Source organism: Argentina silus, assembly GCF_951799395.1.
Source record: "Argentina silus genome assembly, chromosome: Y".
NCBI lineage: Eukaryota > Metazoa > Chordata > Actinopteri > Argentiniformes > Argentinidae > Argentina > Argentina silus.
In genome coordinates this window covers 46,975,445-47,002,140 of record NC_139654.1, presented here as the reverse complement: position 1 = coordinate 47,002,140, position 26,696 = coordinate 46,975,445, and the positions used below count along the sequence as shown (strand labels likewise).

Sequence of the window (26,696 nt, the reverse complement as noted above, 5' to 3'; positions counted from 1 at the left end):
GACATCCCACATGTCACACCAGAATGTGTGTTGGCAAGAGTGTGCCCTTATAGCCAGGATCCACTCTCTGGTCACATCTCCCTGATGTTGGTTATGAAGAACTTTATCAAACGTTTGGATTTGAAATTAAACAATTACTACAAGGTTAAAGTAGAGATTCTCAGCTTTTATTTGATGGTATTTGTATACACATTGGTTTCACCATTTAGAAATTACCCCACTTTTATGCATAATCCCCCTATTTCAGTGTACCCAAAAGTAATGGGACAGACTTATCAAATGTCTAAATGAAGCAGTCATGTTTAGTATTTAGTGGAAAATCCACTAGTATTTAGTGGACAATAACTGCCTGAAGTCTGCAACCCACTAACCCCACCAGACGCTGGGCATCTTCTTTGGTGATGCTCTGCTAGGCCTGTACTGCAGCCATCTTTAGTTGTTGTTTGTTTTGAGGTCTTTTTGCCTAAATTCTTATCATTAGGGAAATGTAATGCATGTTCAATTGAATTTTAATCTGAAGATTGACTTGGCCAATCAAGATCTTTCCACTAGTTGCTATGGCAGTGTTTTGGGTCATTGTTTTATTGTATGGTGTGGCTCCATCCAATGCATTTGGAGGCATTTGCTTGCACTCAAGCAGACAAGATGTTTCTGTGCACTTCAGAATACATTCTGCTGCTGCCATCAGCAGGTACAATCATCAATTAAGACAAGTTAGCAAGTTCTAATGGCAACTATACATGCCCACACCTAACACCCCCTGCACCATGTTTCACAGATGAGGTGGTATGCTGTAGATCTTGGGCAGATCCTTTTTTCTCCAAACTTTTGTCACTCTAGTCCATGATAATATTCATCTCATCTGTCCACAATATCTTTTACGAGACCTCTGCAGGCTTTTTAGGGACTCTTTTTTAGCAAACTGTGACCATCCTTTTTGATGATAACTAGTGGTTTTTGATGATAAATGTGTCTTCCTCTTAGTTATAAACAAACCAGAATTAAATGCATAGGTCTATGTATGTATGGATGGATGGATGTTCTCATTGGAACAGCTGGAAGACTTTCTCTGCATCCCCGAAAAAACACATGTACGCAAGCACGCACAAACACACACACACACGCACGCACGCACGCACGCACGCACGCACGCACGCACGCACGCACGCACACACACACACACACACACACACACAGAGGCATGTTTAAGATATGCGTAGCCCATGTTTATTAGTTGACTTAGTTGTGGGGTTAGTTTAGATACAGCGCACGATGCAACAAACAGGTATAATATCAGCACACCTCAGCATTGCTACACCCACGTGCCACCCCAGGGAACTGGTACCCGTATAGTTAGATATGGTGCTGGTCCCCGTGAGAATCATAGGCTGAGGTGTAGCCAGCTACAACAACACAACTACAGTACACTTTTCAACCTAACGCCCCATGAGAATCATAAGCTGAGGTGTAGCCAGCTACAACAACACAACTACAGTACACTTCAGACAGTCAGAGAGTGAAGAGTGGAAAGGATGAAATGGTGCGCTTGTAGCATCCCTTTATTGGGACAGGTGATAGGCGTTGCTATCACTTGCAAGTGTGTACGAGGTGTGATTCTGTGAATCAAGATGTAAGTACAGTGCTCTCGGAAAGTATTCAGACCCCTTCACTTTTTCCACATTTTGTGATGTTACAGCCTTTTTCCTCATCAATCTACACACAATACCTCATAATGACAAAGCAAAAACAGGTTTTTAGAAATTGTTGCTAATTTATTCAAAATAAAAAACTGAAATATCACCTTTACATACGTATTCAGACCCTTTACGTTTTTTGTTGAAGCACCTTTGTCATTATTGCGTATTGTGTGTAGATTAATGAGGAAAAAAAATAATTTCATCTATTTTTGAATAAGGCTGTAACATAACATAATACGGAAAAAGTGAAGGGGTCTGAATACTTTCAGAATGCAGTGTATGTGCCTGTTATAGTCCCATTGTGTGATTGGTGTGTGTACTGATTTCTGGCACAGGCCTTAACTGATCCAACAAGTTCACCAATCATCAATGGTGTGATATGAAGTTGATGGATTTTAATGTTACATGCTACACCAGTGCGTGTGTAAAGTGTTGACATTGCGCGGCTGCTGCAGCAGCAACGCAAAATGATTCTTGGAGTGCTGGTATCAATGCTTTTTGGACGCTTAAAAACATATTCAATTAGTTTCATAGTATGGTAAAGTAATAGAAACATAGATTATAGAAATACATACAATAGTGGTACCTGTATGAAAAACAAAGTGATTGTCCTCGTTTATATTTGGAGGTAGAGGACAAACCCCAACTCTAAGATATTCAGACTTGACAAGACTCTCAACATAAAACAATGTACAGAATCCATAAATTAGAAGTTCCTTGCAGAAACAGACTGGGAGGCTATTTCTTCTGCATCCACACGTGCAACTGGTCACGTTTCTGGTGTAAGAGTAAATACTGCCATCTAGGGTTTAGAGATGGTTAACAGGAAATGGATACATTATTTTACGGATGGACTTCAGGCCTACGTTTGAGTAATTTAGCAGAAGCTCTTATCCAGAGCGACTTAAAATAAATAGCTACATCACGGTCATCACAAGTAAGACTTTCTATAATAATAAATGCCACAAGCAGTCACAGTGGTAGAGAAAGGAAGTCAATTTAATTTAATGTTCAACTTAATTTATTGAACTTAAGACAACTATATAAATTGATTTGCTATGTATCCCTAAATAGCGGCCAATTGTGTTGAGGGTTCCAGGCTAACGGTGTCGGCATGTGCAGTCCCCTGTCTTATCTCTGCACCCCCACACGCTCTCAGCCAGGGCCACATCAACAAGGCTTTTGACAGAAAGGCTCGTCCCCTGGTTTGCCTGATTGTGTACCAGCTGAGCCATCAGAGGAGTCGGTCTCAACAAGAACATGAGGGTTGTGGCATATCTGGAGCCATCGTTCATCTGAAATTAAAAAAGTAACATCAGAGGGGAGTGCAAGGTGAGACAAGAATTGGACAAATTCAACTGAGAGTTGAAGGTCATGGACTAAATGCTATAGTAAAGCTAGCAACAATCACCTTCATCTACTTAGTCTATAGGTTCTCTACCATCTCTCTAATCGTCACCATGCTCACCTTCTTCAATGTCTCCCTCTCCTGTTCTAGCTTCTCTTTTTCCAGACTCTGTTTCGCTCTTTCTTCAGCCACCATCACCAGGGCCTCTCTCCTCTTGATGGCCTCTATCTCTTTTTCCATCTGTTTCTTATCCTTTTTAAATGTCTCCTTCTCCTTCCACATCTTGAGCATTTCTCGCTCCACATCCTGCCCGTCTCTTTTGATTTTCATCCACTCCTTCTTTATCATTTGCAACTCTGCTCCGACCTTCTCTGTCTTTCTAAGCATCTCCATTGAGGTCTCCTTTTCCTCCTCTAGCGTCTCCTTTTCCTGGCTCAGTTTAAGTCTGTCTTCGGCCTCCATCACCAGGGCCTCTCTCCTCTTGATTGCCTCCATTTCTTTTTCCATCTGTTTCTTGGCCTTGAGAAATGTCTCCTTCTCCTTCCACATCCCGAACATTTCTTGCTCCACCTTCTGCCCGTCTCTTTTGATTTTCATCCACTCCTTCTTTATCATTTGCAACTCTGCTCCGACCTTCTCTGTCTTTCTAAGCATCTCCTTTGAGGTCTCCATCTCCTGCTCTTCCTTCTCTTTTTCCTTGCTCAGCTTAAGTCTTTCTTCGGCCTCCATCACCAGGGCCTCTCTCCTCTTGACTGCCACCATATTTTTCTCCATCTCTTTCTCCATCTGTTTCTTGGCCTTGAGAAATGTCTCCTTCTCCTTCCACATCCTGAGCATTTCTTGCTCCACCTTCTGTCAGTCTCTTTGGATTTTCACACTCTCCTTCCTCATCATATTTAACTCTGCCTCTGCCTTCTCAGCCTTTCTAAGTATCTCCTTTGAGGACTCCTTCTCTTTCTCAATCTCCATCATGAGGATCTTGATCCCACTGTCCATCTCCTCCCTCTCCCTATTGAACTCATTCCTGTCCTCCTGCAGTCTTTCTGCCTTTCTGGCCAGGATCTCCTCCTCCCTCTGCCTAACTTTTTGGTCCCTTCTCTTTTGTTTCTCATATTCCTCTATCTTTTTCTCAAACTCTGCCTTCTCTGTCTTAATCCTCTCATGCTCCTTCCTAATATCCTCAATACTCATATATATTTTCACCTCCATTGTTTTTATGCACCTACAGTAGATAGAACACAAACAAAAATGATTGAAATAATCTCCACACACCCATACTTTAATGCAACAGGAATGTCAGAAAGATTCCCCAAATGAGAAAGGGATAACAATCTTTGAGTTTGCCCTTCTGAATCAGTCAACAAATACCAGTACACCGATTGGCAGCAAAGAAATGTTATTATCTATAATGTGCGTTCGGCTGGCGTCATAATGGGTTTGGAATGACTATCATGGTAATTCACTGGCTAACAACTCTTATCAGCGTTCGATGCAATGGTTCGAAGTGACTTGGTCCTGTCAGAGGCCTATGTTAGAGTCAGCAAAAGCTTCCAGTGTGGGTTGGCTGGCTATGTTTGTTGACACGCCTTGAAATATAGCCTACAATTGTGGTCAACAGGTCAAATATCAGTGGCCATATAATGGGCACATTTTATTAACTGGAATCGGCCTGGTACAGGTAGGAGCCTATAGGCAAAGAAGCAGAAGACCTCCGCAAAATTAAAATAGCCCTAATTCAATTCATGCATTTAGGTCTCTAATAATAATAAAAAATATATTTGATTTGGAATGTGTTTTTCATTTGTAGCCGACAATTTCAAAGCCTGTGCAGTTGAGTGCAATAGACACACAAACAAAAACACAAACAAAACACTAACAACAACAAGAGGACAGGACCTAAAGGAAGGCCTTTCTAAAGATGTGAGTTTTTAGGCATATAGAAATATCCAACGCTGAATTCGACTTAATGGGAATATCATCTCCTAGTGACAGATATCTCTCAGTGACATTTTTACGCGTCCCTTGTCCAAATGCTGTAAAGGTAGTCGGCCTATGCCGTCTCAAGTATTTACAAATACAAGTGTTATAAAACTATACTATATGTCAACTATACTACATCTCTGGCCTACATTAGCCTACCTCAGTCAGTAGGCTGTGTATAAGCGCCGAATCTTCCGGTTATAATCTCTTTATATCTCACTCTGGTAATACTGATTGCACAGGTTCAGGTTGCGTCTTAGCTCGTTATGCCACTAAACTAAAAGTTCAAGAACTTTGTGTATTATTGCAGAACATTCTCAATTCTGTGTACATATCAACGTCATAATGATACCAATAGCAACGCATTTTGGGTGGAATCCTAACTCCAAATCCGCGCGCGTAAATCTTGCATTCATGTCAATGGGAAATTGATTCGATTTACACGCGGATCTCGAGTTAGGATTCCACTGCAATACACATTTAAGTTTAAGTTCATTTGAATTTATAGTGCATTTTACCCACAATATACGGCTTACACAAAAGTAGCCTACAAGACAAATACAACATTTGAAAAAACATATTGCATAGAATCAAATTTGGGGATATACAGGTTTTTTTTCTTTATAAAGTACATTACAAACATAAAGTCTCATAGAGTACATTACAAATACAAAACAATTATTAGTCATATTTTTTATTAGTAATAATAATAAGTATTTTATATTTAATACAAAATAGATTAAATGGTGAAATTGGTGTGTATAAATAAAATAAACTTGACTCATAATCCGTATAGTGCTGTTTTTGGAGTAATTACTAATTACTAGTAATTACTAGTGTGTGCGGACTGCGCTCCCTGTCCCGTCTTTCTGCTGTGGGGCAGCGGAGCACTCTGCCCCATCGTTGCGAGGGGAACAACGTGAGCGTGATTGGCGTAAGCAGGAAAAACCTCACGCAAATTATATTGGGTATGAATTCTGCCTAGCAACAGGTGGCGAAAAACTATTAAACGCTAATGTCGTTAACGTGGTCTGACATGACAGGAAATAATCACAAAGCAATTCAGTTCATCTACTGTACGTCTATCGCTAATGCTAGCTAGCTAAAGTTTTCACAATGAATCGTGTAGATTATTTGTTGACCATGCGGTTTAGTACATTGCCTTTGGAAGAGAAGTTGGAGATAAAACGTTTAGGGCCAACAGGAATGGTTTGACAAAAAGAGATGGCTAACCGCTACCACCTCGAAACATGCGCTGTTCTGTTTCCCATGTATGGTTTTTGGTGGAGACTATTTGGGCATCGGCTGGATTCAAAGACATTATACATCTGTCAGAACAGAACAGACACCAGCGACTGAACGGCCTTGACATGCTTTCCATTGAAAATGCATTGATTCAGGGACAGATGGATTTCAACAGTAAAGTCATCGAGAGGTTTGCTGAAGCAACGAACCGCCGCGCTACTTTCCTATTCAAGTGAGCAGGTCTGTTTGGACATGTATGACAAATGGACAATGCGCCGTTCACTGTAGACTATATTGCTTTTGTTTTGTAGTCATTTTAAACGTTATACTGGCTGTGATATAAAGTGGAGGACTAAATGTTACGTATAGGCCTAATATCTAGACAGTTGATGGGCACACTTGTTACTTGTCGCTTTCAGAACCCTGGACTGGGCTCGGGCTGTATATTCATATAGTTCCGTTAATTAGCCTAGCCTACTTTCCGTGATTTAATGTGACTTTTGTAGTGTGTTATAGCCTCTGCACTGATGCTATTTATTTCACATTTAAAATAATACAATTGATAAAACCTGATTAAACTTTCCTACAAGTTAACGATGTGCCGAATGCTTGTATTTTGATTAAACATGCAAGTTATTGAAGACACGTGTCTGTCTCATCTTTTTACTTTGTTGCAGTATAGGCCACCTCAATGTAGCGTTCTGTGTCGCGCTGAAGCGTATGAAGTGTATTCAGTTATGGGGTTTACTGTACATACTTTTTCTCTGCACTGTTCCTGCTGCAGAGGATGAGTAAACGATTTTCCCATGTTGTTTTTTGGTTGTGGTCTGTGTTTATACATTTAGGCTATTAGTTGTATCCTACTTTTCAGTTTTACAAGTCAAATCTTATGACAGATGAGATGGCACTTCAACCGATAAAATGCAGGTACATTTTGACTACTGCTGCACTACGATACCCATAGATAGACCCAATACATTGGTAACTGCACTACTTATACAGCTCATATACTGCTTATACTGTTCATACTGCATTCTATATTTATTCTGCTTATAATGTTACTGTTAATACATATATTGCTTATACTGCACTACTTATACTGCTCATATACTGCTTATACTGCTCATATACTGCTTATACTGCACTACTTATACTGCTCATATATTGCTTATACTGCTCTACCTGTATATATTGTTCACATTGCACTTTTCTGCTTTTTTGCACTTCTGGTTAGACGCTAACTGCATTTCGTTGTCTCTGTACTTGTACTCTGCACAATGACAATAAAGTTGAATCTAATCTAACACCTATTTATTGTCATGTTTTGATGGCATGTTGTTCATTCTCATGTTATGATTTAGTTTGTGATTATACACACGTTTTTAGCGTGATGATAGAGACCCACTACCAGACGAAACATACACAAGTCACATGCAAATCCCTGCACTGCAGACGACAGACAACAACTGTCTCTGTACAACGAGTCCTGGACCTCCACTAATAGACAGATACAAAGAGAGCAGCATACAGTAGCAGCAGAGCCCAGAGGCGAGGCGAGGCAAGGCAAGGCAAGGCAAGTTTATTTATATAGCACATTTCATACACAGAGGCAATTCCAAGTGCTTTACGTAAAATAGATAAAAAGGAAAGAGCATGAAAGAAAAATTAGAATAAAAACGCATAAAAGACAGAAAAAAAGTCACAGTGCATTTTAGGGTCACAGTGCAATTATTAGCGCCAATTTAGTTTCAATTTAAGGCAAAAGCGAAGCCCTTTTTCTTTTCTTTTTTTCCATTTTTGAAAGTAGCCAGTGTTGGGGCTGATCCTAGATCTATGTGTAACATAATAACTGAGAGACCTGCAGCAGGGCAGGTCCTCATCACTGGCTGTCTGCTTTGAGCTGGTTGTCGTTGGACTCCTGGCAGCGGAACAGGTCCATCTCAATGGGGATCTGGTGAGAGTTGACACAGTTAAAGTATGAAGGAACGAGTAAAACAGATGTCAGCGTTACACTATGAATGTTACCTAACACAGTGTCACTGTTACGTTCGGGTAGCATTGCACTATAAATTCAAATAAACTCAAACTCCTGGACAACCTCTCTTGGGTCGACATACATTAAAATGGCCCTATGAAGTCTCGAGGGAGTTTTGCAGAAATACAAATAGCTTTTTTTTAAATCTCACACTTCCATCATTTAGTAGGTAGCCTATACTGAGGATGATTGGCGCCTAGTACTGAAAAATGCAATCTGGGAAATTAAATGGGGAGTACATACTCATGCAGTACGCAAGTACAGAATTGTAGTATGGGGGTTCAAACCCGGGTCTCCCATGTGGAAGACACAAACGCTACTATTAAGCCAAGAGGACATCCTCAAGGTCTGAGGGCGACACTTCAGTTTACATGTCTCAGGCAGGGCTACCTCATCACGCGAGTGTGATTCCAAAATCACCTCTGCTACATATAGAAACGCAACAAAGTCATAGGTACAAAATTATATTTACAATCATTGTATCATTATTTTGTCTCACCTCTGTCTCTTTGCAGACGGTGAAGTTGAACCTCTGTAGAATCTCCACCATCGCCAGTTTCATCAATACCAGAGTGAATCGCATCCCGATACAGTTCCGTGGGCCCAACCCGAACGGCATGTAGGTGTATGGGTCGATGCTCTCCTTGTTCTCCTTACTGAACCTACACACGGAGAGTTCAGAGGAGGAGGGGTTAAAGAACATATCAATTAAATCACAGTAATATGATGGTTATACATGGTTGAAGAAACCTGTTTGTGTTTGGTCGTCGCATTTAGGTTTGTTTTATGGTTGTTTGTGGAACACTGCTCTTATCGTTGCTGTTGTGATTGATATTGTGGTTGTGGTTAAGATGTGGCCCATTACCTCTCTGGTTTGAACTCCTCTGGGTCTTCCCACACATCGGGGTCACGGTGCAAGGTCCAGATGGGTATCATGACGACCATACCCTTGGGGATGGTGATGCCGCTGATCTCAACAGATTTCTTGGCGACTCTTTCAAGTCGATGGGGTACAACCTGAGAGACTCGTTGATCACGCTGTCTAGATAGTCCATCTGCATCAGAGCCTCGTACTGGATAGGAGCCTGCACAGGGATATTACACTCACATGAGCACTAGTGATTGGTCGTTCACGTAGCCGTAGCCCAGAACTAACTCTTTTTCGTCGCAAATCTGAAGAGCTGTTAGTTTTTTGTGTTTTTTGGGGGGGAAATGAACACAGCACTATACTTATTCTAATCTGCATAGCCTAATTTCATGACACCCGCATACAGAACGCCATTACTTTCAATGTACGTGTGTAATAGTGTCTTGCTTTTTTGTTATACATGAATAAACAAAAAAATCGCTAAATAATGTTATCTTGATAGTTAGAAGAAAATACATTTAGATTCCACTGAACAATGTAAATGATAGATGTACACAAGGATCAATCAGAAGTCAAAATGCCACTAAACTGGGCTGCTTTTAGTGGATTGACTGCTTGGAATACTGAATGTGCTACAGTCTATTATTTCCTATCACAGTCGACAGACTACAAGAAAACTGTCAGGTGGTTCAAATGTGAATAACTTGGTATCCATTCCATTAACTGTGGCCGGGCAGCACCGAACAGCCCAGAGAACATTACCATGGTGCTTTTGAATATTAGGTCCCTATCTGGCAAAACCTTTATTGATCTTATCTCAGAGCGAAAGCTGCACTGTAATGTTTTTATCTGAAACCTGGCTAAACATGAATGCATGTCAGTCTATTAGAAGTGGGGAAAAATATATTTTCACTCTATTATTTATCTAGCCATGTCGCTGAGCAGATGAGAATTTCATGATGAATATGAATATGAATAGTACACCATCAACAGCTTCCTCCTGTGATAATGATTTAGCAACCAGCTTCAACACCAAACTAAGGGCAACTATCGACTCTGTAGCACCAGTCAAACTGAAAAAGGCTGTGGCCAAATTTAAAAGAATTTGCAGAAAGTCTGAGCGGACAAAAACTGCAGGTCCACCTTGATATTCTTCGAGAGCATCTTTCTGCTTTTAATAAGGCAATAAAAAAACGCCAAGACAGACGGGATCATTTCTCAAAATTGATAATGAATCATAACAACTCAAACAGTGCTCTTTTCAACGATTGACAGCCTTATAAATCCCGCCCACAAGACACCTGGTGATCTGCTCTCCACCTACAAATGTGAGGAATTTGCAACATACTTCTGAGATAAGAGAACCAATATTAGGTGAGGAGGATCACTCAGGCAAGACCTGAAGATGTGTTTGATGACTTGTTACCCCACCTTCCACCACATGGAAGCACTATGAACTCTTTTGCAGTGGTCATACAGAAATGCTCAGCAAAGTGGGGGTCTGTTCATCTGCACCTAAAACTACCATGGTGAAACCCCTCCTGAAGAAAAGTAACTTAGACTCTTCAGTCCTTAGTGATTTTAGGCCAATCTCCAACCTTCCCTTTTTAAGCAAAAAAATTATAATTCTTGAAAAAAAGGTGTTCAAACTGTTAAATAATCTCCTTCTTCCCAACTGTACCTTTGACATGTTCCAATCTGGCTTTTGTGCCGATCATAGCACTGAGATAGCACTATGTTGTTAAGTTATTAACTAGGTTCTTAATGACCTTAGAATTAATTAATTAATGCTGATGCCAAAATGCTCTTTGTCCTTGTCCTGGTCAAACTGTCTGCACACTTGAAGACACTACTTACAGTAACACTAAGCACCAGGCAAAAAAACAAGGTGTTACCATTGACTCAGATCTTAATTTTGAAACCCATATCAAGAATGTGACTAAAACATATTTGTATCACTTAAAGAAGAGTAAGTAAGTTTGCCGGAAATCTGCCATCGTGGAGAAATTCTGTCTGAAGTTGTCCAAACAACAACATCCTCCCTAATAATAATATATCCCCCCGAAATGAACTTGCAGTGTTGGACATTAGCTGTTGTGTTTCTACATGCGCACACGATTGGGAGAGGCAGCCACCAGAGAAAGGTCAGTCCACTCCCCTAGAACACCCCTGGCACTCACAACATGTTTATATGCAAACCGAATGTCAGGTAGGACACTGCATTTTAAAAAGCGTGTTTTTATTCATAAGGGATTTATTATAAGGGATCTTGTTCCCTGATCGCTACCGATTAAAGATAGTCATTACAACCGTTAGGAAGCTTTTAGAACGCTTGAATATTACATGGACCTTTACAGAACACAGCTGTAAAGGTGCAACCTTTCCTCTCCCAGGCTGACACTGAGAGACGAATGCATGCTTGTATTACTAGCAACCTTGATTACTGTAACACTCTCCTGTCTGGTCGACCAAAGAAAGCTCTTGGCAAATGATACAAAATGCAGCAGCACGAGTCAGATGGAGAGCACATATCACACAAGTCTCTGCACTGATTACCTGTTAGTTTTATAATTTATTTTAAGATGATTGTATTAGTTTAGAAATCACTCTATGGTCATGCACACCACTGCATGTCAGACATGCTTTTAAGGTATATACCCTGTAGATCCCTCAGGTCCTCAGGTACTGGCCTTTTAACTATTCTGAAGATTCCAACAACACCTATCTACTTCCTGTTTCAAATGAATAATACTGGGCAGAAGTCTGCACAGGGATGCTACAGACACATTAGCACACTGCAAAATACTGTCACCTATCTAACCATCTGTAGGAGTCTGCAGTGCACAGGGGTTACACACTCATCAGTACCCTCTAAAACACTGTCACTATCATGTCACTATCACACTGTCACTGTCACTATCACCTGTTCCACATGAATAGTACTATATAGGAGTCTGCAGAGGGGTTACCTTGTTGGGAAACACAGTGTCTATCTCCTCCTGCAGCTTGGTCATAATGTGAGGGTTGGTTGCCAGATTGTAGGCCAGGAAGGACAGAGAGCTACTGGTGGTCTCATAGCCAGCAAAGATGAACATCATTGCCTGGGACAAGATCTCATGGTCACTCAATCCTATGATGATGTGAGAAATGGGGTGGTAGGTGTGTTTGTAGGTATAGGTGTTTGAGGCAGGTACTGTATGTGTGTGTGTTAGATGCTAGTATACAGTGTGTGTGTGTGTGTGTGTGTGTGTGTGTGTGTGTGTGTGTGTGTGTGTGTTTAAGGCAGGCACCTTTACTCTGCTCCTCTCCCTTTGAGTTGCTGTCTTTCTGCGAGTCTATCATCAGCTGCAGGAAATCTACCCGACTCTGGAAGCAGGCTTACGTCAGATCAAAATCACATGAGAACTACCAGATGCTACCAAATCTCTACAATTGTATTACACAATACTGGCTGAAGATCGTATATTTGATCAGATATATTTACATACCTTCCTGGTGCTATCCACGCGATGGGACTTGATCTTCTGAAAGACAGCGTAGAAGAAATCTGTGACCGAGGCAGGGAATAGGGATACCTCCTTGTTTGCCATAACAGGACCCATGAAGGGGAAGAATGCTGGACGGACAGGAAATGCCACGGTTACAAACAGGAACAGGAAATACCATGATACGTGACTCCAATCCTATTCAATGCACAGCCCTGTCCAGAAACAACTCCTAGGCTCTATCCCTAGACACTTCTGTATCCAATCCACTCAGATCTCCAAGTGTCCAGCATTTAGGAACTAGAGGTTGGTTCTGGACAGGGCCCATGTGTTTGTCAAATGAGTAGAGCGCAAACCATTGGCAGTGTGGTTTATGTCAGTCTAATCAATGAAATCAATAGCTTCATTTATTAAGCACAAAATGACTGAAAGTTATATGGGGGCAGTTGTACCGACTGTGAGGAACAGTGGGCTGAAGATGTCAAACTTGAGTATTTTCTTGATGTTGGTCACAAAGGGGTCGGAGGGGTTGTGGAGGGAGTCGATGTCGACACTGAATGAAGTACTGACGACCACATCCATACTGTATGGTCCAAAGAACCTGGAACACAACCACACAATCTCTGACTACCAGAACCACAACCACAAAATTAAAGGGGGAGTTCACTGAAATTACAAATTCACCTTATCGTCTCGGAGATAAATACTCACTCCTTTAGTTCAATGGGCTCATCGTTATCAGCCGTCTTCTTCAGATTGCTGACCAAGTTACCAGAGTGCTGCTTCATGATCCCGAACATCTGAGTTGGGAAGGATACATGGAAAAATATCATGATTGATCGTGGATTAATATGTGCAAAACATATATTAATATCATGTTTGAAACAGGAATTATTTTAATGTTTATATAGCCTGAGAATATACATCCATACAGGATACATTATGTCAAAGAATAAGTGACTCCAAAGATGAACTATTATTCTATACTCTGTCATCTGACCACTGAATTTATCGAAGATAAGATCAAATATACTTTATTGTCCCGGATGAAAATTTGTCTTGGATTAATTAATTAAAGTTGCTGCTTCACACAACAACAAACAACAATGAATACACACTATACACATAGTACAAATCACACACACACTCTCACACACACACACACACACACACACACACACACACACACACACACACGCGCGCGCATCAGAGTTGTTAGTCATTCATTTATTTGTGTTGTATAAAGGAATGAATGAAAGAAGGAGAGGAGAGATGGGACTGTACCTCTTTGATCCGCCCACTGGTGAAGGAGGGAGACAGGACACTGCGGATCCGTCTCCATGCATCATCCTCAGCGATAAACACGGCGTCATACAGAGGCCCTTTGAGATAGATATTCTAGAAAAATAATTATTATTATATACTGCAAGATTAACCTACTATTAATAATGCTATAATAACAATGATATTATCTATTTAAGGAGTCCTTATGTTTTTTTCCCCATACAACAACTTCAATTCAACGTATTACCCTCCTGTTAGTGAAAAGGGAGTTGCATTCCTTGATGAGGATGGTTTTGATCATGGCTGTGTCCATGATACACAGGATGGGCTGACGGCCATCATAGATCCTACAGACCAGCAAAAACAAAGATAGCCTCAATTCTTCGTGGCATTGATTCCACAAGATGTTGGAAACATTCCTTTGAGATTCTGGTCCATGATGACATGATTGCATCACTCAATTCCTGCAGATTTTTCAGGTTCACTTTCAAGATGTGAATCTCCCGTTCTACCACATCCCAAAGGTGTTCTATTGGATTCAGATCCTGGGAAGGCCACTGAAGAACACTGAACTCATTGTCATGTTCATGAAACCAGTTTAAGACAACTTTTGCTTTGTGACATGGTGCATTATCATGCTGGAAGTAGCCCTTAGAAGATGGGTCAATTGTGGCCATGAAGGGATGCACATGGTCAGCAACAATACTCAAATAGGCTGTGGCATTCAAGCGGATATATACCGTAGATAGAGACAGACAGACCCATCACAGATCCTGCACTCTTAGAAAAAAAGTGCTACCTAGAAGGGTTCTTCTTCTACTCTCCCTTTGAAGAAACCTTTTGGTTTCCATGTAGAACCCTTTTCCACAGAAGGTTATACAGTACTGTGCGAAAGTAATGGGACAGTGAAGCATTTTTTCTTCTTTTTGGAGTTGAAATGAGAACGTAGAGATTCTCATCTTTTATTTGATGTTATTTGTGTACATATTGGTTTATCATTCAGAAATTACAACATTTTTATGCATAATCCCCCTATTTCAGGCTACACTAAAGTGATGGGACAATTGGCTTGACAGGTGTGTTCGTCAGGTGTGTTCCATCACATAATTTGTGCAGTCTGCTATTGGTGTCTTGTCAACATGAGGACCAAAGAGATGTTATTGAAAGTCAGGGAAGCCATTATGATGCTGAAATATCAGAAAAAAATGAAACATAGCCAAAACCTTAAACCTACCAAAATCAACAGTTTGGAACTTCATTAAAAGGAAAGAAAGCACTGGTGAGCTAAGAAATCGCAAATGGCAAGGAAGACTTCCAGTGGATAACCAAAAAATGCTCACCATAATAAAAAAAAAAAATATGAGTCAGAGACTACCATCCGCAGAAGACATCACCAGCAGAACTACAGAGGCTACACTGCAAGGTGCAAACCACTACTTGGCCACAAAAACAGGCTGGCCAGGTTACGGTTTGCTAAAAAGTACCTAAAAGAGCCTGCAGAGTTCTGGAAAAACATGTACCAGAGTGATGGCAAGTGTAAAGTGTGGAGAAAAAAAGGAACTGCCCAATATCCACAGCATCCCACATCATCTGTGAAATATGGGGGAGGGGGTGTCATGGCTTGGGCATGTATGGCTTCCACTGTAACTGGCTAACTTGTCTCCTTTGATGAGGATGAATTCAGAAGTGTTCAGAAACATCTTGTCAGTCCAAGTACAAGTTAATTGCTCCAAACTCATTGAATGGCATTTCACCATACAGCAGGACAATGACCCAAAACATACTGCCATAGCAACTAGGAAATTATTCAGGGCCAAAAAGAGAATCCTATAGAATCCTATAGAACATGCATTTAATTTGCTGAAGAGGAGGGCAAAACATCCTAAAAAAACAAACAACAATCGCTGCAATATAGGTCTGGCAGAGCATTACCAGAGAAGATACCCAGCGTCTGGTTGGGTCAATGGGTCACAGACTTTTGCACTTTTGCATACAAAGGATTGGGGACCAAATACTGAACATGAGTGCTTAATTTGGACATTTGCATAATGCAAAAGAAGAAAAAATGCTTGGCCCATTACTTACGCAGGGCACTGCAAATGGAACCCATAAGAGTTATTCAACCAAAGAATCCTTTTAGAACCCTTTTTTTCTTTATTTTTTTAATTACATTTTTGCCCTTTCAATGACATGGAGGGAAGACACAATCACTTCCGATTTGAATTCTGACATGTCGTGGCTCCTCTTTATTCATGCAGTTTGAGACGTGCTCAGAGGCAATATAGGAGCCTCAACCAATGAGAATCCAGGATGTTGTCAAACATTGGCAACGCACAAGTTGTGTTTGGGACCATACTACAGAATACTTAAAAGCTTAAAACTTAAATCGCTCAATAACAGATTCAAATTATTAATGTGGAAGCATGAAATTGTTGCTTGGGCAGTGTACTTGCATCAAGACAGATCATTTGTCTTGGTGTATGAGACCATTTCGTCGGTTGGATCGTCTGTGTTTGTGAAAATCGCACGGTGTCCGCCTGGTTTAAGAGTGTATACTGTAGACACTGAGAGATATATATATCCATCATAGTTAACAATAACCAGGATCAGTTTAGCAGACTCACCCCCACAGTTTCCCATATTTCTGGAAGCTCTCTGTGTCAAAATTGGTGAAACCACCCTGGGAACAAAAAAATAATAATAAAAAATAGCCAGTTCATAAATGCTTGTCATAAACCTGAACTGTGGCTTAGTCTATGATGGCCCTTTTCCACTACAGACCGGCTCTCACTCCTCTCTTTTCGTTTTCGTTCAAAAGCTTTATTGCCCATTTTTCTGGGTAAAACAATTCATATTCAGCTCCCATGGCTTTCACCACAACAACACACATCATGGATGAGTCTACAATGTTGTTGTTTATGGGCTTAATCTCTACAAACCTTCTTATATCCCATTATCGATTCAAGAAGGACTATGGGGCAAATATTATTGGCCAAATATTTTCTTTCGAGTAATACTGAATTTTACATATTTGAACTCCTCTAAAAATGTGTTATGTTCTTTACATGTATGCACTTGTTTTATATCATTGGCTCCTAAAAACAGTATTTCAAAATACTAGTTCAAAACACATCACATATTACAGTAATGAAGCAACTGATTAACATGAATACAGTGCTCTTCATAAGTATTGGAAAGAGGAAGCATTTTCTGTTCTTTTAGCTCTACACTTGGATTTGAAATCAAACAATTATTATGGGGTCAAAGTAGAGATTCTCAACTTTAATTCAATGGGTTTTTAAAAAAACATTTGTAAACATACTCCCACTATTTCAGGGCTTCAAAAGTATCATATAATGTCCAAATAAAATACTAATGTTTCGTATTAGGTCAACAATCTGCCTGAAGTCTGCGACCTCACCAGGCACTATCCACTATCCACTATCCACTATCCACTCATCTTTAGAAAATCATTGACATTTCCACATGGTATTGTGTCATAGACTAGCCTCCCTACAGCAATATTATCTTGACATTGGGATCCTTTGTCCAAACCATATTTCAGGGTGTATGTTTGGTTGCAGGGGCCCAGGCTGTGCTCTCTGACTGCTCCAACTGTAGTAGACCCTGCAGTGAGGAAGAGGTCAACATGCTGCAGTACCGTCAGCCAATCACACACAAGAACCAACAGATCGCCAAGACCTCCATTGCACCATGCACGCACGCACACACACACACACACACACAAACACACACACACACACACACACACACACACACACACACACACACACATACACACACACACACACACACACACACACACACACACACACAAACACTGTCTCAACAGCCCCTTCCTCCACTCTCACTCTCTCTCTATGTAGGTGGGTCAGGCTGCGTATTCAGCCTCTAAGGGGGGTATTGTTGGGATGACTCTACCCATCGCCCGAGACCTGGCACCCATGGACATCCGTGTGGTCACCATCGCACCCAGTCAGTAAACACACACACATACATACGCACTCTTTCACACACTCCTCCCCCCCCCCCCCTTCCTCTCCATATCAGACAACCTCTCTCTCCCTCTCCTTAGGTCTGTTCTCCACTCCTCTCCTGGCGGGTTAACCTGAGAAGGTGCGTTCATTCCTGGCCCGCCAAGTGCTTTTCCCCTCGCGCCTGGGAGACCCTGCAGAGTTTGCCCACCTGGTGACATCACTGGCTGAGAACCCCATGATCAATGGAGAGGTCATCAAACTGGATGGAGCTATCCGCATGCAGCCCTGAGAGAGAGTGAGTGTGTGTGTGTGTGTGTGTGTGTGTGTGTGTGTGTGTGTGTGTGTGTGTGTGTGTGTCTGTGTGTGATCCAAGGTATACCACTGTGACAGCTCCGATGTGTGTGTGCATGTGAGGTGTGTGTTCATGTCTGGTACTCCAAGCTCTGCTGTACTGTACGCTCCATGCAGTTTTGTTTTGTTTTGTAAACTGATCCAGTAATAAACTTCTAATGAGTCTGAGTCTCTCCTCCTCTGTGTCTGTGTAAAGTGAGGTCAGTAGGAGCTAATAGGACAAATGAAACAAGAATGAGCCTTATGAGGCAAGTGTACCTTCATTTGTCCTATTAGAAGTGAATAGAACGCCTGGACACAGGAAATGCTAAATGCTAAAGCTCTCATAACATCACACCTGCACCAGTGTGTAGCTTTATGTACATGTCATCCACAACATTTGAGTGAAGGGAAAGGGACACATTTCTTTTGGAATGGAAAGGAGTCGAGGTACAGTATCTTGGTATACACACGTTTGCTCCAGTTTTGTACCCATTGACTGTGACCCTGTTTGTGTAAGAGGCTAGGGCTGACCCATTCTGATTCAAGATGTTTGTGTAAAAAAGGTATTTATTGCATATATTGTCCACTAAAAAGCAGATGATGGTACAAGTGTAAGGGACCAAGTGCTCCAACCTCAGTCTAGCCTGAAGATCATTCCATATCTGAGGAGCACAGCAGCTAAAAAGTTCTTCTCAATTCTGTAATCACTTGTAGCACATTAAATAGTAACAAGCTGCAAGTTTGATCGCCACTAAGTCGCCATAAAAGCAATGATGTGAGGTAAAATGGGAGTTTTAAAAGAACTGCTTCATATACAGATGAAATCCAATGATAAGCCCTTCTCAACGTCAAAGAATCCCAACCCACAGACTGATACAAAAGACAATGGTGGGTACAGAAAACATGCCTACAAATGAACTGCAGAGCAGAGTGATAAATCGGGTCTAGTGGTTTAAGAATTGAGGCTGTCGTGTGATTTTAAATTGTGTCACCATAATCACGGTGTAACGAAGTCCGTTGTACACAGAGGCAGACGCAGTATCGTAGTGAGGGATTTTGTCCCGTTTATTATCATAAACATTCACTTTATCGGCTTTTCAGCCCGTCTCAAAGTTCTAGCGGCTTTTCAGCCCGTCTCAAAGTTCCTGCGACTTTTCAGTCGTCTGTCTCGGAAGCCACTCCTGTCGTTCCCAGCCCACCTCGCCTCCTGAAATGGCAGAAGCACACCCATCTTAAACATTCGCCGGCGAGACTTAATTCGCAGCAGGTGTGCAACAAAAGTCTCGCCGACACAACCCCGGCCACGGTCCTGTAGCTCCATCTACAGGCCGAACGCTGCATGTCCCCCCACATACCCCCACCGCCCGACACAGGCCGGGGAACCGACGGCCGACGACCTACTCCCCCCCCCCTGCCCGGGAGAGGAAGTCTGCCACGACCATCTGTGCACCCGGTCTGTGCACGACGGAAAAGTTGAAGGGCTGCAACGCGAGGTACCACCGGGTGATCCTCGCGTTCACATCCTTCATGCGGTGGAGCCACTGGAGGGGGGCATGGTCGGAGTAGAGGGTGAAGGCGCGACCCAGCAGGTAGTAGCGGAGGGTGCCGACCGCCCACTTGATGGCCAGGCACTCCTTCTCCACGGTGCTGTACCGGCCCTCCCTCTCCGACAGCTTGCGGCTCAGGTACAGCACCGGCCGGTCGGCCCCCTCCACGCGCTGGGTCAGTACTGCTCCCAGCCCTCTATCCGACGCGTCCGTCTGTAGGGAGAAAGGGAGGTTAAAATCAGGCGCATACAGGACCGTTTCTCCACAAAGAGCCCCCTTAAGGGCCTCGAACGACCCCTGGCACTGGCCCGACCATTGGACCGGATCCGGGGCACCCTTCCGGGTGAGGTCCGTCAAGGGACTGGCCAGCTCCGAAAACCCTGGTACGAACTGGCGGTAATATCCCGCCAGCCCCAGGAAGGCCCTCACCTCCTTCTTTGTCTTGGGCCGGGGAGAGGCGGCGATGGCCGCAGTCTTTTCAATCTGCGGCCGCACCTCCCCCCATCCCAAGTGGTACCCCAGATACCGGATCTCCCTCCGCCCGATCACGCACTTTTTCGGGTTGGCCGTCAGCCCCGCCTGCCTCAGGGACCGCAGAACAGCAGCCACACTCCGCACATGCTGCGGCCAGGTGTCACTGTGAATGACAATGTCATCTAGGTAGGCCGCAGCATAGGCGGCGTGCGGCCGCAGAATACGGTCCATGAGGCGCTGAAAAGTGGCTGGGGCTCCGAACAACCCGAAAGGGAGCACCGTGAACTGGAATAACCCGAGCGGAGTGGAGAATGCCGTTTTCTCCCGGGACACCGGCGAGAGTGGAATCTGCCAGTATCCCTTCGTGCAATCCAATGTCGTGAAGTACCTGGCCGTACCAAGCCGGTCCAAGAGCTCGTCGACCCGGGGCATCGGATAGGCATCGAACTTGGAGACCGCATTAACCCGTCTATAATCCACACAGAACCGTATAGTCCCATCTGGCTTGTTGACAAGCACGATGGGGCTACACCAATCACTGCGGGACTCCTCGACCACACCCAGCTCCAGCATGGCTTCCAACTCCGTGCACACAACGTTTCGTTTGTGCACCGGCAACCTATAGGGACGCGTGCGCACCGTTAAACCCGGCTGCGTTTCTATATGGTGGTCGATGAGCGTAGTCCGACCGGGCAGGGGAGAGAACACGTCAGCGAACTTAAGCTGCAAATCTGCAACGTCCGCGGCCTGGCTAGCAGAGAGATGGTTATCAATATCGACCGGAGTGCTAACTTTCGATTTTGGGACTTCCGGACCGAACTCCTCTCTCTCCGGAATTACCGTAGCCAGAGCAACCGTGACCACGTCGTTCCATTTTTTTAGGAGATTGACGTGATACACCTGCAAGCTATCCCCCCGGTCCGAGCGTACAACCTCATAATCCACGTCCCCCATGCGACGTGTGACCACAAACGGTCCTTGCCACTTCGCGAGTAATTTCGTGCTGGAGGTGGGTAACAGTACGAGCACCTTGTCTCCCGGTGTAAACTCTCGTAGGGTAGACCCCCTGTCATACAGGCGTTTCTGACGCTCCTGGGCTTGCAGCAAATGCTCACGTGAGATAGCCCCTAGGGCGTGGAGCTTTGTGCGCAAGTCGAGGACGTACTGGATCTCACTCTTACTGTCGCTAGACCCTTCCTCCCAATTTTCTTTAAACAGGTCTAGGACACCCCGGGGCTTACGCCCGTAGAGTAATTCAAACGGGGAAAACCCGGTGGAAGCTTGGGGAACTTCCCGCACCGCAAACAACAGGGGATCTAGCCATTTATGCCAATTCCGACTATCCTCGTGGACAAACTTCCGGATCATTGACTTCAAGGTCCGATTGAACCGCTCACAAAGGCCGTCAGTGGCCGGGTGGTAAACACTGGTTCGAATCGCCTTGATGTTCAACAAGCCATACAGTTCCTTGAGGGTGCGTGACATAAAATTAGTGCCCTGATCGGTGAGAATCTCTTTCGGGATTCCCACGCGGGAGATGACTTGAAACAATGCTTGCGCTACACTCTTGGCAGAGATATTGCGCAGAGGTATTGCCTCGGGGTATCGGGTGGCGTAATCTATCAAGACCAACAAAAATCGATAACCCTGTGTGCTCCGTTCAAATGGCCCGATAATATCCATCGCAATGCGGTCGAACGGGTTCTCGACCAATGGTAAGGGCCGCAAGGGGGCCCGGGGAATGGCCGGGGGATTTACTAACTGACATTCCCGACAGGAAGCGCACCACCTACGCACCTCTGCCCGAATCCCCGGCCAATAAAATCGAGCCATTATACGGTGCAGTGTTTTGTCATACCCTAGATGGCCCGCCATGGGGTTGAAATGAGCCGCCTGGAAGACCATTTCGCGGCGGCTGCGGGGAACCAGCAACTGGGTTACTTCCTCCTGACTATGTGAGTCACGACTTACTCGATATAACCTGTCGCTGATAATCGCAAAATAGGGGTGGGCGCGCACTGTGTCTGGCCGTATCAACGTACCATCAATTGCTATCACTTGGTCAAAGGCTGATCTGAGGGTCTCGTCACGAGACTGCTCGAGGGGGAAGTCGCCTAGCAGCGGATAGTTCGGCGAGGAAGTCTCGGGGTGAGGCGCCCCCGCCGGCTCCGGCTCCCCGGCAGTGTCGCGAGGCGCCGCCTCGGCACAGAGCACATTACACGCCACACACCTCCCTAGCTGTCGTGCACGCATCCCGGTAGCCCTCTTTACCGCTTGAGGAAACCCCTCCCAATCCACACCTAGAATCAGGGGATGCGTGAGGCGTGGGCTAACCGCCGCCTGTACTCTATGCTTTTTCCCTTCAAAATGAATCTCGATCGCGACCACAGGATATTCGTGAATGTCCCCATGCACACACCTCACCCGCACCCTCGATGCCTTCAACAATGCCCCCGGCCGAACCAGGCGCTCCTGGATCATGGACTGCATGCAGCCCGAATCCAGGAATGCCTGGTGCGTATCATGTTGTATCCTTACCGGAATACGATACGCCGCTCCTGGTCCGGGGGGAGGGCCCGGTATGTCGCCGATGCGGACGACCCGTCCCACGTCCATCGCCCGACACTCGGCCTGCACGTGGCCCGGCCGTCCGCACCGCCAACACACCCCCCCTGTCGCTCGAGGTGCTCCCTGTGGGGCCGGGGTCGGTTCCGGATGGGTGCGCCCCTGCCATCTCGTCCTCGGGGCGGGCGCCGGCCTCTCTCCTTCTGCTCCCCCGGCTCCTCCTGGGCGTTGGCCCCCTCCCCCTTGCCGCGGGGCCGGGGTTGGTCGTTGTGGCCCCCGCGGTGGGAGGGAGAGATGGTCCTCGGCCTGTCCGACGGCGGTCTGGAGGTCCTGGGGCGGTGGTACTGGACCTTGGGGGGACCTGGTGCCGCTCCGGTCCCCGGCGCCGGCCCGCCGACCCTGGTGAAGTCCTGAAGGAGGGCACTGTCGGTGATCCTCGCCGCCGTTAGTTCCTCCAGCGTCGTCTGCTGGGTCTGCTGCAGGGCCGTCTGCTGCTCGAGGACAAGCGCTATCCTCGACATTGCCGCTGCTAACGCCTCCATTCTGCCTTCCCTCTGTGTCCCAGGTTGGGCGCCAATGTAACGAAGTCCGTTGTACACAGAGGCAGACGCAGTATCGTAGTGAGGGATTTTGTCCCGTTTATTATCATAAACATTCACTTTATCGGCTTTTCAGCCCGTCTCAAAGTTCTAGCGGCTTTTCAGCCCGTCTCAAAGTTCCTGCGACTTTTCAGTCGTCTGTCTCGGAAGCCACTCCTGTCGTTCCCAGCCCACCTCGCCTCCTGAAATGGCAGAAGCACACCCATCTTAAACATTCGCCGGCGAGACTTAATTCGCAGCAGGTGTGCAACAAAAGTCTCGCCGACACAACCCCGGCCACGGTCCTGTAGCTCCCTCTACAGGCCGAACGCTGCATGTCCCCCCACACACGGACAGGGAGGAGCGTTGCCAAGACAATCTTCCTCCTATTATCAAAGGTGAAGCAAGACATTTCTTTACAAAACAAGTACAAGTCTAACTCACAAACTCTTGATCACTTTTTCAACATGTATTTTAAAAGTGTATCATCTATGTAAATGCCCAGGTACTTATAATGGGGAACTTGTTCAGTTTGGGTTCTTTTCAGGGTACAAATATGTTGATCATTGTAATCAATATTATGGCATATAGAGAAAAACATAACAGACCTCATGCATACCTCTTCAAATTAAGGTTTACCCAGATTGTTTCTAATCTAACCCATGTGCATACATGTGCCATGTTTTTTCTTCCTCAACTTGTAAATGTAAAAAACACAAACACCACCACTTTGTCTTTTTGTGGTGTTAGGAATACAGACCTCACAGATAAAAATGTTTTGATAAAGGTCATAAACCAAAACGTCGACACAATAAATAAGCAGAGGTAACAATCGTGTGTGCAGGAGTATGCATTTTTTACATACCTTTTCTTCCTAAACTCATCATCACTCAACATAGTTTACAGCTATGCAACTTGTAAAATACAGCATTTCAAACATGACACACAGTTTGCCTTTGAATATGACTTTAATGAAAGAGAATTGAAACGGCAAGTGTAGTTATAGTGGTAGTATGCAGGGTAGTTATTGTGGTAGTAAGTTCGAGATAGTTGTGGATTTCCAGAATTGTCTCTGTGTTGAAATATCTGAAAGAGAAAAATTGTCTTATCATTTGTATAGATAAAATCTAAATTATTTTGAGGTGATTTGAGAAGCCAAAAGGATCATCCTTTGAATGCACTGTAAGCAGATAATGGAGGGCATACCTGTATTTTGTTTCCCTTTATGGAAAGCCCTCTCCATGCTCTCTCTGGCAAACTCCAGGTTCGCCGCCATTACTCTTTTCTTTTCAGTCTTCTCCTTCTCTCTCTCCATTTCTGTCTTCATCCTCTTCACGACATCTTCTGTAATCTTTGTCGTCAACTCTTTCACTTCCCTCTCCCTCGTTTCCACCATATTATTTATCATCCCATCCATCTCTTCTCTCATGCGTTTAACGTCATCTTCTTTCTCCTTCAGGATTTTCTCCATCTCTTTCTCGACCACTTCTACTCTCTTCATTGCCTCCAACTCCTTTTTCACCCATTCAATATCCTTTTCTTTCTCCTGTTCATTCCTGTTTCTCTGTCTCTCCTCCTCTGCCCATTTCATCACCTCCATCCTCTCTTTCACTTGTTTCACCTCCATTTCTTTCTCCTCCAGGATTCTCTCCATCTCTTTCTCGGCCTCCTCTACTCTCTTCATCGCCTCCAACTCCTTTCTCATCCATTCAAAATCCTTTTCTTTCTCCTTCTCACTCCTGTTTCTCTCTCTCTCCTCCTCTGCCCATTTCATCACCTCCATCCTCTCTTTCACTTGTTTCACCTCCATTTCTTTCTCCTCCAGGATTCTCTCCATCTCTTCTACTGTCTTCATACCCGCCTCCATCTCCTTTCTCATCCATTCAATATCGTTTTCTTTCTCCTTCTCAATCTTCTCCTTCTCCCTCTCCATCTCTGTCTTCATCCACTTCACGACATCTTCTGTAATCTTTCTCATCTCCTCTTCCACTTCACTCTCCCTCCTTTCCAACATATTCTTTATCACATCCATCTCTTCTCTCACGTGTTTAACGTCACATTCTTTCTCCTCCAGGATTCTCTCCATCTCTTCGACTCTCTTCATCGCCTCCAACTCCTTTCTCATCCATTCAAAATCCTTTTCTTTCTCCTTCTCACTCCTGTTTCTCTCTCTCTCCTCCTCTGCCCATTTCATCACCTCCATCCTCTCTTTCACTTGTTTCACCTCCCTTTCTTTCTCCTCCAGGATTCTCTCCATCTCTCTCTCCATCTCTTCTTCTCTCTTCATACCCGCCTCCATCTCCTTTCTCATCCATTCAATAACCTTTTCTTTCTCCTTTTCAATCTTCTCCCTCTCTCTCTCCATCTCTGTCTTCATCCTCATCTCCTCTTTCACTTCCCTCTCCCTCCTTTCCACCATATTCTTTATCATCACATCCATCTCTTCTCTCACACGTTTAACGTCGCATTCTTTCTCCTCCAGGATTTTCTCCTTCTCTCTCTCCACCTCCTCTACTCTCTTCATCACCTCCAACTCCTTTCTCATCCATTCAATATCCTTTTCTTTCTTCTTCTCATTCCTGTCTTTTTCTCTCTCCTCCTCTGCCCATTTCATCACCTCCATCCTCTCTTTCACTTGTTTCACCTCCATTTCTTTCTCCTCTAGGATTCTCTCCATCTCTCTGTCAACCTCTTCTACCCTTCTCTTCATCACCTCCATTGTTTCGGTCTCCTTCTCACTCATCTTTAATCTCTCTTCGCTCTTCTTTACCTCCTTCTCTCTCTCCTGCACCACCCTCTCTCTCTCCTCCACCTCCTTCTCTCTCCTCTTCATCTCATTTCTTGTTTTTTCCATCTCCCTCTGGAAAGTCTCCTCCATCTCCTTTGTCACTTTCTCCACCTCCTCCACCTCTTTCGCCTTTATTTCCAACTGGACAATCCTCTCCTCCAAATCCTTTTTGTTATTTTCCTGCGTCTTTTGAATGCGACTGAGTATTGCATTGCATTCATTCACTTTCTCAGTGTCTCTATCCAACACTTTCCTCTTCCTCTCCATATTATCTTTAAGATGGTTGACTATCTTCCTCTTCCTCTCCACCATTTCTCTGTCCTTGTCCACCATTTCTCTGTCCTTGTCCACCCTCTCTCTCTCCTCCTTCAGCCTCTCCTTCTCTGCATCGGTGTGCTCCTTCACCTTATGCAGAAGGTTTTGGGCTCCCTCCACCTCTTCCGCTCTCTCCTCCATCTCCCTCCTCCAACC

At 44.2% G+C, this 26,696-nt stretch overlaps 1 pseudogene across 1 annotated transcript in view; it reads right to left on the bottom strand.

Moving 5' to 3' along the window:
- LOC310824158 (cytochrome P450 3A27-like) overlaps positions 1-26,696 on the bottom strand; it is a 94,401-nt pseudogene that overhangs the window by 16,363 nt on the left and 51,342 nt on the right. The window contains exons 3-12 of the transcript in view: positions 16,567-16,619; positions 14,190-14,289; positions 13,943-14,056; positions 13,370-13,458; positions 13,118-13,259; positions 12,662-12,697; positions 12,464-12,530; positions 12,143-12,303; positions 9,171-9,390; positions 8,805-8,967 (exon numbers count right to left, since the gene is read on the bottom strand). The product of the transcript in view is annotated as a cytochrome P450 3A27-like (transcript). The remainder of the gene's footprint in view (positions 1-8,804; positions 8,968-9,170; positions 9,391-12,142; positions 12,304-12,463; positions 12,531-12,661; positions 12,698-13,117; positions 13,260-13,369; positions 13,459-13,942; positions 14,057-14,189; positions 14,290-16,566; positions 16,620-26,696) is intronic.